This window comes from Heterocephalus glaber, unplaced genomic scaffold, assembly GCF_053883595.1.
Source record: "Heterocephalus glaber isolate CG9 unplaced genomic scaffold, H.glaber_assembly_v1.0 deba00001550, whole genome shotgun sequence".
NCBI lineage: Eukaryota > Metazoa > Chordata > Mammalia > Rodentia > Bathyergidae > Heterocephalus > Heterocephalus glaber.
The window spans coordinates 22,690,062-22,701,721 of record NW_028258343.1 but is presented as its reverse complement, the minus strand read 5'-3'; the positions used below and the strand labels follow the sequence as shown (position 1 = coordinate 22,701,721).

The 11,660-nt window shown below is 40.7% G+C and overlaps 1 non-coding gene across 1 annotated transcript; it reads left to right on the top strand.

Moving 5' to 3' along the window:
• Nucleotides 1-8,563: 8,563 nt before the first annotated feature.
• On the top strand, nt 8,564-8,699 carry LOC147824274 (U4 spliceosomal RNA). Its single transcript, XR_015442656.1, has one exon. It is a non-coding gene; the product is annotated as a U4 spliceosomal RNA (small nuclear RNA).
• The last annotated feature ends 2,961 nt before the right edge of the window (nt 8,700-11,660 follow it).

Genomic DNA, 11,660 nt, shown 5'->3' with positions numbered 1-11,660 from the left:
CAGACTAATGTACCCTGCAAAACTATCTTTCAAAATTGATGGAGAAATAAGATACTTTCATGATAAAGAGCACCTTAGGAATTTCATGAATATCAAACCAGCACTCCAAACAAATTTTAGGCAATATCCTAGGAAAAGACAATGAGAATCACAACCCCAGAAAGCCCAGCATAATGAATCTGTTGGGTGTGACAAATTAAATGCAAAGGGGGAGAATCCAACAAGAAGAAAAAGTCATAACAAGGCTTTTAAAACTTTTAACTTCATCTCCCTAATGAGTGTATAATTCAATCTTGTTATTGTACTGATTAGTATTTTTCTGATTCTAGAGTTGCACAACTTTCCTTGTGCTATACTGGCTATTTATCATCTTCTGTCTACTTTTTAATTAGGTTGCCTATTAATGAGCTGTAAGAGTTCTTTATGTATTCTGATCATAGGTTATATGCATTGTAAATATGGTCTGTTTAAGGACTACTTTTCATTTTAACGATGTCATTTAAAGTTCTAAATTTTCATGGAATCCCATTTATCATTTCTTTTCTTTTATACATCATGTTTTTGTATCCTAGGAAGTTCTTGCCTACCCTAAATTCATAAACATTTTCCCATATCATTTCCTTTTAAAGTTTTATAGTTTTAGTCTTTCATATTTAGGTTCATAGGTTCTTTCAAGTTTTTTTATGTCTGGAAATAAAGACTTGAGGTTAATCTTTTATATACGGATACCAGGTGTTTTAGTGCCATTTGCTGAAAACACCGTCTTTTCCTCTGCTCTTGAATTGAGTTTATATTCTATAAAATGTTAGTGTTAAATAATCTTTCAAAACTCAGTGGACCATATATGTGTGGTTCTATTTGTAGACTCCCTGTTTTATTTCAATTATCTATATGTCTTTCCTTACACCAACACTGCCTTGATTACTGTAGCTTTCGAGGAAGTCTTAAAATTAGGTACTAAACGTCTTCCAACACTGTTTTTTTTTTCTTTTTCTTTTTACTTTTCTAGGTCCTTTGTACTTCTACATAACTTTTAAATTTCAATATCCAATTCTTCATTTATAGCAAGTATATATAGATCTAAATTTTTATATATACCTTGTGTTTTCTAATCCTGCTAAATTCAAATACAAGTTCTAGGGGCTCCTAGAGATTTCTTAGTATTTTCTCTGTTGATGATCATTCCATCTACATATAAAGATTTTGCTTCTACCCTGTCAATCCTATGCTATTTGTTTCTTTTTATTGCCAGACTGTTTTGGTTTGGCCTATGTTTCAAAGTTTAATGGACAGATGAAGAGTAAGCATATCTGCCCTTGTTCCCCACCTTAGGGAGAAAGCATTGTATCTTCTCCATTCATATAAGGCATTTTTGCTGAAAGTATGGAGTACATGTCTTTGATATGTTGAAAAGTTTCTGTTGTACTTCTAGTGTCCTGATAGCTTTTACCATGAACAGCTGTCGAATTTAGTCCAGTACTTTTTCTCCAACTAGTGACAGGTTCATATGGCTTTTTCCTTTCCTCTGTGAAAATGATGACTTTTAGGGGTGGATCTTCCAATGCTGAACCAACACTGCCATCCCTATAACAAAACCACTTTCTACATACTGCCAGATCTGACTTCTAATAGTTTGTTTTGTTAAACAAATTTCTATCTATGTTCATACTTTTCTCTTCTATTATCTTTAACCAGTTTTAGGATTAGCACAATGTTGATTTCCTAAAATGAGGGGAGAAGTATTCCTTCTTTTTTCTATTTTAAATGTTTGGTATAATTTATCAGTTAAAATGTTTATGAGCCTGTTGTTGTCATATAGTTAGGTTTTCAAGCTAGGAATATACTTTCTTTAATAGGTGCTATTCAAATTTTATATTTTCTCCAGAGTTAGTTTCATTAGTTTGTCTTCCAAGGTACTTCTTAGAACTTGTCAAATTTATTTCAAAAAAGATTTTTATAATATGATTTCTATATCCTTTTAAATTCTGTAAAATCTGTGGTAATGTTTCCTAGATCTTGATATTGTAATTTTAAAACTGTATAATTGATATTGTGTAATAGGAAGAAAAGGTCTAAAGGAGCAGGGGAAGTGAGAAGGGTAGGGGAAAGGAAAGAAGGGAAAAGAAAAAATATGAGAAAAGGAAAAAATGGAAACAAAGTCTTTGCAAATAGGGAAGGGTAGAGGGGGTGAAGGGAAGGCAAGGGAAGGGGAAAAATATAAGAACTAATACACTAATGTAATGGTACAGGATCCCAATGATGAATGTAAGTGTATTGTATACCTAAAATGTACTAATAAACTTAATGGGAAAAAAAACAAATGTTACAAGACAGTCATATGCACAATTTCTAAAAATGGACAAACAATAAAAGATACACTTCACAAAAGAAAATACACAAATGTCAGTAATCACATTAAAAGGAACTCAATATAAAAGCACAGTGTAGTACAATTACAGAAACACTAGAATGGTGAAAAATTTTAAAGATTCACAATGCCAAATTTTGAAGAGGATTGGGAGGAAATGAGGATGTAGTATGGTGCTATTGGGGTGTGAAATTCATAGTCACTTTGGGAAAAGATGGGAAATTTCTTAAACACCTTAGCAAGTATCCACCATATGACCTAGCAATTCCATTTCTAGGACTTCACCAAAAATAACTGAAAATATATGTCCACCAAAAAGACTTATTCATAAACGTTTTTCAACATGATATTCCCAGACTTTGACAATGATATGATTACTTGCATGAAAGAGGTTGGCTAGGATGCTTAAACTTTCACCGAGTCCTAAATGCTCATCTCTTAATAAGCAGAGGTCGCTCCCCGAGATAGTGTAGGCTTGCATCTCACTTTCAAGGTTCATAGAGCAAAGACTTTCCAGGTGCATAAGCACAAGTCCATTTGGGTTCAGTAGAGGTGCATTCATTCTACTTTTCCTGACTTATTTCACTACCCAAGGCTGTAAACATGAAGAAAATAAATGCTTTGGGCTGTAAAAGTTCATAAGAGAATACTAAAAATAAAAAGCGAAATGGTTAATAATAGTCTAATGTCCATCACCTCTCACACGTTTATAAAGTGCTTGTTCTAGTTCTCCTGGGGAAAGGAAGGCGTACGACCCAGGGAGAGGCCCCTGTGCCTCCCCGTCCTCTGGGAGCTAGGCTGCCCCTGGTCCCCACCTGTGGAGCTGGGGCTCTGGGCAATGACATCACCGCCCCAGCCCTCACCGGCCTGGCAGTGTGTGTGCAATTAGTCACTGGTGTCACTTCCACACAGGAGAGTGATGGTGGCACTGTCTCTCTCCAGGCCAGAAGCCACCCGCCAGGGAGCAGCCTGTGACCCGTGCCAGGTTAGCGGCTGCAGCTCCCCAGAGAAGGGCTGATGAGCTCACGTGGCAGGTGCCATTTGACGTTGACACAGGCATCGACTCAAAGCTGTGTCCCACGCCATATGCTCCTTGGATGGAGGCAGAGCCAATGCACTTCTGCTGTTCAGCATAATCTTGGACCTGGAAACTGACTGTTGTCTTGCACAGCTGCCAGCTTTTCATCCTTGATCCCAGGAAGGGATCAGGATGGGCAGTCTGGAGGTGCTGGTGGCCTCCTTCCCTGTAGGAGGCCAGGACTGGCTTCTACGCAGGCTGAGCCTCGGCCTCAGGGGTTAGCTCCCCCTTAGGGATGAGGAAAGGGATCCTCGAGAACTGTGCTTGTGAAGTTCAGAAGTGGGGTCCGAAGGCAGAGGCCACTACAGGAGCCAGCACAACCCTGGGAAGGGTGAGGCCCCTGGCCCTGGATTCACCACTGGGGGTCTTCTATGTGCCTCCAGCCACCAGCAGCAGACCACCAAGCTCCAGTTTACAAAAGCTCTATTTCCACTTTTCTTTAATTCTTTTTTCCCTTAAGTCCCTTTTCCCCTCCTCCTTCATCTCTTGTTCCCCTTCCCATTTGAACAAGTTCCTCTGTTTCCTCTCATTTCTTCCCCACAGATCTTCAGAGTTCTCATCTCATACCTAAAGCTGCCTGGGATCCTGTGGCCACTCCGGCCCCTTGGAGACTGAACACGGCCACGATTCTTCGAGTGACCTCAGGATTGCAAACTCAGTGAGCAGAACTTCAGCAACAGGGAGTGGTGGAAATGCACCCTGTGTCCTTGACCACTAGACCTTCGGAGAATTCTTCAAACTTAGAGAACAGAACGAGTCCCTATGGCCAGTGTCCTTATACTCATTTCTTACAGCCATCCTTCCTTCGGATTTCTCTTCTGCTCTCCTGACTCTTTAGCACATGCCTTTATGCAGGCACAGGCACAAAGCAAGCTCAGCCCTCCTTTCTTCATGTCCTCTTCAGTTTTGTCAGACCGATGTATCAGCTTTGTAAGTCTGGCATTGGCATCGTGTTGACGAAAATTCACTGATTACTACATTTTTCACTTTTTTATCTGGTGTTTGAAGAAACAGCTATGTTTTTTTTCCACTGGTTTGTCACAAAGTCAATAGTGAATATTGTTAGATTGTCTAAAACATATTCCTTGCTTGCTGTTTGCTCTTTCTTGATGGTTGATTTCACAGTGGTGTACAGATTTAATGGAGTTTAAAATACAACTAACGCTTACACAGCATTGTTAACGGATTCTCAGAGGTTGCCCTTCATTCTAGTTTTCATACTGCACTGTTTTCTCTTTACAATTTGTATTAGTCCATGTTTGCAGTACATAATGTTCGCACTCCTTGTGTGAAGTTGAGAAGCTAAATGTTAACTACAGGGCCTTGATAAGGGGACATAACAGGCCCAAGCATTCTCCAGGAAATGGCTCCACAGATAAGGAGGCCTAATAATGCACCGGACTGAAAATAGGACTCAGTTTCCTGGTTCTGCTCTGAATTCCGGGTTGGAGCAGCAGCCCGGAAGTGCACCTCAATTATCCCTGTGGCCTTGTTTCTGTTCCTTCCTCCTGCTCCGCACCCACTGTTGTTGCCACTCTAGCCTTGGTGCGTGCTCCAGGTCCTGTTCCTGCTGTGTGACTAACCGCAGAGCGTTTGTTTCTCCGTTCCCTCTGCACACTTCCACAACACACCCTGGGAGTCTGAATGCTCCCAAGGTTTGGCCCTGGCATTAAGACCATTGTCAGTGCAAATGGTCTTATTTAAATATGAAATTAGAAATTGGCATTCTGGGTTGATGGAAAAGTAGAGTTGGTGAACAGAAGAATTGGCCGATGGAAATACAAACACTTTGGGCTGACACCTGGCACATACATTATGCTTGTATTTGAATGGCCGTGCCCATTTGAAACAGAAATTAGAACACCAGTATGGCATCGATAGTATCAGCCTCAATTGAGAAAAATCCAAAGCTTCCAGCGCTGTGCGGACCTCAGAATTGACCCTCACAGTGTACAGAGGCCCTGTGGGGTGGTGACATAACCAGGGGGCAGGAAATAGCCCTGAGAAATCTGCACACGTTCAGAATCGCCTTGATTTGGCTGAGGGATGGAAGACGCTTGGGAGAGCCTCCTCACTACCTTTCTCATCATGTCTGTCTCCACCCACCGTTATTTTTGTCATCTCCTGTCAAAGACCACAGCCTCGTCTGATGGATGGCAAACCATGCTCTCCTGCCGGAAGATCCGGTCTTCACCCCTCAGCCCCTGCTCTGCTCTCCTTCCCCTCCACCTCCCGACACCCTTCATCTACTCTGGCGGCCTGTTGTTTCCCTCCCCAGGGGCTGCTCTTCTGTTACCTTCTTCTTACAACTAAAACTTTCAAAGAGCGCGGACCTCGGCTCAGCCTGCGCTCTCTTCCTCCACTGCTTCGGGAGTTGGTCCCCACTTCTCCAGCCCCCCGAGCCACAGTGGCCCCTGAGTTGGACATGGCCCGGCCTGGAGTGTGGGCCCCGGGCCCGGGCTCCGCACACTCCTCCGGGGCACCATCGTCTCTGCCGTGCAGACTCGGTGGAACTGCGTTCAGATTAGCTCTCGGGTCCGGGTTCCCTGAGCCTGCAAACCCCACTCTAGGTGCGGATCCCCCAAAGCGCCGGCCCCTGCTGCACCTGACCTACTCCCTGCGTCCTCTTCCGGGCTTTCTCTGCCCACTGTCCGCATCCGTTTTCTGTGCAATAATAAAATCAGTCTCGCAGACACACGTGTGTTTGGCAGTGCCCAAGTGCCTTCACCTTAGAGTTTGTTTAATCTTCTCAGTAACTCCCCCAGGAAGCCTCTCGCTGCCCTCGCCTGACGGCGTGGAACCCACGCAAGGTCCCCTGCGCGGGAGAACCCACAATCGCGGGCCGTGCGGTTGTGAGAGCCGCCGTCCAGCCGTGTTTCCAGGTCCCGAGAGCGCTGCTCCAGAGGGGGGGCCCAGCGGGACCACCGACCCCCCCCCCCCGTCTGCTCTGCCCTCCTTGCGTCCGGATCTGACTTCGCTCTGGCCTTGCCACCCGGCCCCGGAAGACTGACTTTCTTGCTGAGGCCTCATTTTTATCTTTGATCAAAAAACCATAATATTTTCCTATTTTCTAAACAATAAAATTTAAACTCTGGAATTTCCCCCTCTAATAAAATCCCAAACTGCCGCTACAGGCTTCATTCACATTTTAGGAAAGAACCCGTGCATTGAATATGCACTCTGTACTCAAGCATTTCCCACACCTGGTCTAGTATAGCGTGCACAAAACCCTGTCTTTATGCACTGGAAATGCAGTGTGCACTTGGAATGTGACCATCCGGAAAAATAGGAGGCACAATGGAGTGAATATATCACATTATGAAAAAGCAATAATTTACATTTTCAACAAGAAATAAAAATCCTTGAATTTTAGCCTGACAAGAATTCAGAAGGTGGGAACTTAGATAAGATAGATTCCACATGAGAAAACTACAGATTTCGAGCTTTTGAACATACTTGTTGAGATATTGGTACTCTCATTATTTCAAATAATATGCATCCAGCTTCCATAATACTTACATGCAAAAACAAGTAAGTCTGAGAGAGTTTTTCCTAGTTATTTGGGGGATTGGGGTTGTCTGTAATCTGAAGTCCATGCGGTATGTGACACTGATCAGATTGAGGGTAGGAGGGAAAGCATATTTATTTGGTGATATATGGCATATGGAAATGTGTTCTTCATTTGAAAAATTTATGGAAGCTTGTCATGGCTCACTGCTGCTGTTTATAGCCAGCCTAACCTATTGGGAAAGGGTTTAATGGCCACAGTCAGCACAGATAAAGAATATACAGAAGTTCGGCATGAGTGGAGCTTGGAGCTGTAATTCAGTTCCAGTACACCGCAATGTCTGCATGACATTGAGACTAGGAAATTTATTCTCCATAGCAGACTGGGAAGGAATTATCTTCATCCGTTTCTAAAGCATTCTGAAATGTCACCAACACATTCATTCATCTGCATCTTTTCATCCTTCTTTCCTTGGATATTTCTCCTGTAAGAGCTGACCATTGTGTGTTTTACCAGATGGCCCTATCTCCTCATGTGTATTAAATACGTAACCCTGATTTCATACAAGTCAGTCAGCTCTTCCTTGGTGTATCTTTGTGTAAGCCAATTAATAAGTTCAGTAGTAATTTCTTAGTCAGACTGTATTTTCATAGCCCAAGTAATATTTTCATAGTTCATATAAGTAGAATGACACAGTGTCATAAATCCCCCTCAAAACACTCCCCTTATTTACTCATCTCTTATTCATACTCATACTCATTTCTGAAGCAATTCTGGAGGTTCTCTATTGCGTGCTTGCATGTGTCATCATGGATGACTCAATGTCTTGAATCAATTAAAATCATTTCCCTTTTGTGATGGTTTTGACTTTGGGAAGAGCCGGAAGTCAGATCCAGTGCACAAGGTGGATGAAGACTCAACATCATGGTTTTGTGTGCCTGAATCTTTGCTGTGTGGTGCTCAGCAGCAGCATTCATTGCATGTTTGATCACACCCCACAAAAACACAAAGGAGGACTCCAGAGCTGCTGCAGAAAGTAGCAAGAACAATGGGATAAGCATGTTCAAATCAAGGGAGAGTATTTTGAGGTGGATTCATGGCATTGTATCTTCTACTGTAGTAATTTTTTAAAATTAAACATTCACTGTCCATTTTGACCAGATCACATATAAATACAAAGAGGATTGTTAATATTAACTAACTTTGAAATTTGCCTTTCATTTTGAATTTAAAAAGCAGAAGAGAACTGTAGAAAATATTTCATGGGAGCTTAGAATAATGTATGAAGTATTTCAACAAACATTTTTTTATGTCTCCTCTAAATTTCAGAGCACTGTTCATCTACAATCCATTTTTATCAAATCACAGAACCACTCAGTCCCATAATAACTTAGCAAAACTTGCAACTAAAGCTGTCACCTTCTGAAGTGTTATTTTAATGGGACATAAGATGAATAAATTCAAAGAACACCCTAAGAAGACCGTGTTTCATCTAGAGTTTCATTCTTCAATCCTTGTTTTGCTAAAAATTGCTCCTTCGAAGCCAAGGAAAACCTGTCTGTAGCATGGCACGTTGTATATCCTGTCATCCTCCAAATGTCCAGTAGGAAGCTTTGTACACTGGCAGTATCATAGCCAGTGAGGTTCATTGGAGGCACAGTTATTGCTAGTCGAAAAATTTTCCCACATATCCAGTAGAAATTTCCAGTAAAAAATTACTAAATATTTAGTTCTGTATGAGCATACTATGAGCAGTAATAGTCATGCTTTGAGCTAGTGATCTCAGAAATTCTAAAAATAAATTTTGGGTATAATTTTTTTTCTCCTTGCATAGTCACTGGTATTGAATTTGCAAACATTTGGAGCATAGTTCATTATATTCAGCTTAATGGCATTTCTCTTTTATATCAAATAACATTATTGAGTTGCCTGTATACTTAATGATACCTACAATTGAATTTTTTTATATACTGTAGGAAATTTTAAATACAATGACGTTTATATTCGTGCTGGGCACACAGGTTCTTCAACCTGAAATGTGTCAAGGCTTCAGCAGCACTCTCAGGACAGAGGGCCAAGACTGTAACCTGGGCTGGTTTTGTACATCAGTGATTTAATTTGAACGATGTCCTTAGGGCACCCTGTTTCCAAAATACTTTGGCTGACTTTTCATCGTTGCTGATAATAGTTTATCATGAACAAACTTACTTATTGTTAGCTACAAATATATCTGGAAGATTTAGGTGACATTTGTAAAGGGTTCAAAACTCAGTGTAACTGATTTAAATCAGTTCCCCTCTCAGAAGAGTTTCAGCTATTTTAGAGCCCAGACATTATGTAATACCAGCCAGTAAAAGTGAGATCAGAAGATAAAATGAACCAAAAGAATGGCCCACCTGTGTCGTAAACCAGGGCTAGCAAACATCCAAAGCAGGACTTGATGACATACATACTGTAATACTTTGGTTCACAAACGCCTCTGTTTGAGAACAATTTGGTTCATAAACAGAAGCGTTTGGCAAAATTTTGCTTCTTTTTGAGAATTCTACTTTGGGTGACAAACACAACTGCAGCATTCTTCCCCAGAGTAGTGAAACAAATTAAGTTCGTGAACCGAGGCACTACTGTACATGGACTTCCTGATGTGTCCCTTAGTCATTTTGTGTCACTGTAACAAAACACCTGACTCTGAGAACTGTATAAATAAAAGAAGCTTCTTGGTTCACAATTCTGGTGGCTGGAAGATACGGGCATCTGACAAGCTCCCCTTGGCTATTCCAATATGGTGCAGTGGAAAGGAAACAGGTTGTGCTCAAAAGGAAACACACATGTGGAGAGGCCTCATTTTAGTAACCATTTTCTGTCTCCAGAACTAACCTGGTGCTCAAGAACTGCATTAATTGTGTCCAATGGTGGTGTCCCCAAGACCTGATCACCTCCCCTAAGACCACTACTTCTTTTTTTTTTTTTCCTTTTTTTGGTACCAGGGATCGAACTCGGGACCTTGCACTTGCAAGGTGGAACCACTGAACTAAATCCCCAGCCCTACACCACCTCTTGATATACTGATGCTGGGAATCAAGCTTCCAGCACTGGAACTTCTAGGGGACAAACCCTAGCACCCTACCACACCCTAGCAGTGCAATGTTTGCCAAGCTGTATTTTTTTTAAAGAATTTGTTAAACAATAATTATCAACTTGATAAAATAATATACTTTCTTATGTTTGGAGCAGCATAGTAAATTACAGAGAAAATTGGCCATTTAAGACACACTATTGCATACATGTCCTTATGAATATGTAGAAGTAGAGAATAAACATGAGTTTCATAGAAGAAAAACTTTAAAAATTGCTAACCTTCAGATAATATTCAGACAAAATTGTCATACTTTGGTATACATACAGGCATATTTTGGTATTTGTAAGATATTGGTTCCAGAACTCCACATGTATCAACAGTCCATGGATGCTCAAGGCTTTAAATAAAAGGCATAGTATTTGCATTTAATCTATGTATGTTTGTCCATTTTACATTACATCATCTCTAGCTTACATATACCTGACACCCCATAAGTAATATGTTGGTCATTGTTATACTCTAATGTCTAAAGAAGGACAACAAACACATCTGTACATGTTCGAGGCCAATATTACTTTTTTAATACATTTAATCTGTTGTTGGTTAAACTCATGGATGCATAACCTACAGATACAGAAGTCTGACTACCTTTTATTCATCAAAAAATTTTTCCTAGATTTTTAAAAATTCTTAAATGCTAATAAATGGAATATTTGTGTTAATACTATTAATTAGCTTTAGATTATAGTGGTTGACCCTCTACTTAGAAAAAAATGAAGAAATGCATTCATTATTCAAATGTATTATATTTAACTTTATTTGGTCTCTGAGAAATTGAATCCTGATTGTCAACTTGACCTGATTGGCATAAAGATCAACCAATAAGAAGGAAGACCTCCCTGGTTCTGGGTGGCACCACCCAGTGGATTTGCAGCCCTGAAGGAGGAAGAGGATGGAAGGATTAAGTCAGCTTTGAGAAGCTCCATTCTGCCTGCATGGTGCTTCTCCTGTTCTCTGCTGTTAGTAAAAATGAATTGAGCGGTCGGCTGGACCATGCCCTCCGCCATGATGCTGCTGATTTGGAACCAGCTGAGCATGAAATGAAACCTCAGAAATTGTGAGCCAAATGCACAAGCCACTTTCTCCTTTAGGTTGTGTGTTTCAGTCATTTTGTTGTAGAAAGAGGAAAGGTACCAATACAATCTCCCAATGCTCCTCCCATACTTTTTCTTAAATTAACACCAGTCACACTTGCTCTACCACCACTCCACTGAAACCAGTTCATCAATAGCTTCGATGTTGTTAAATCTCATGATCAGTTATTTGTCTGAATTTTACACAAAACACAGGCAGCACTTAATACAAGTATTCTTTTCCTCCCCCTGAAGGCTCTCTTCATTGTTCATTTTTAAACATTTTCCGTAACCAGCATTAATTATAAATGTTAATTGGGTCAGTGTTGCAATCAGAGTTTGTAAGGGAATATATTTAATATAGGACACATAATTTATAGGATCATTTTATAGTATTCACCCAAAAAGTCAAATGCAGAACAGTGCAAGAGATCTGTCTGCATGTTAGAGTCAAAGAATCCAGTCAAGGGCCTGGATCCCACGGCAGTGTCCCA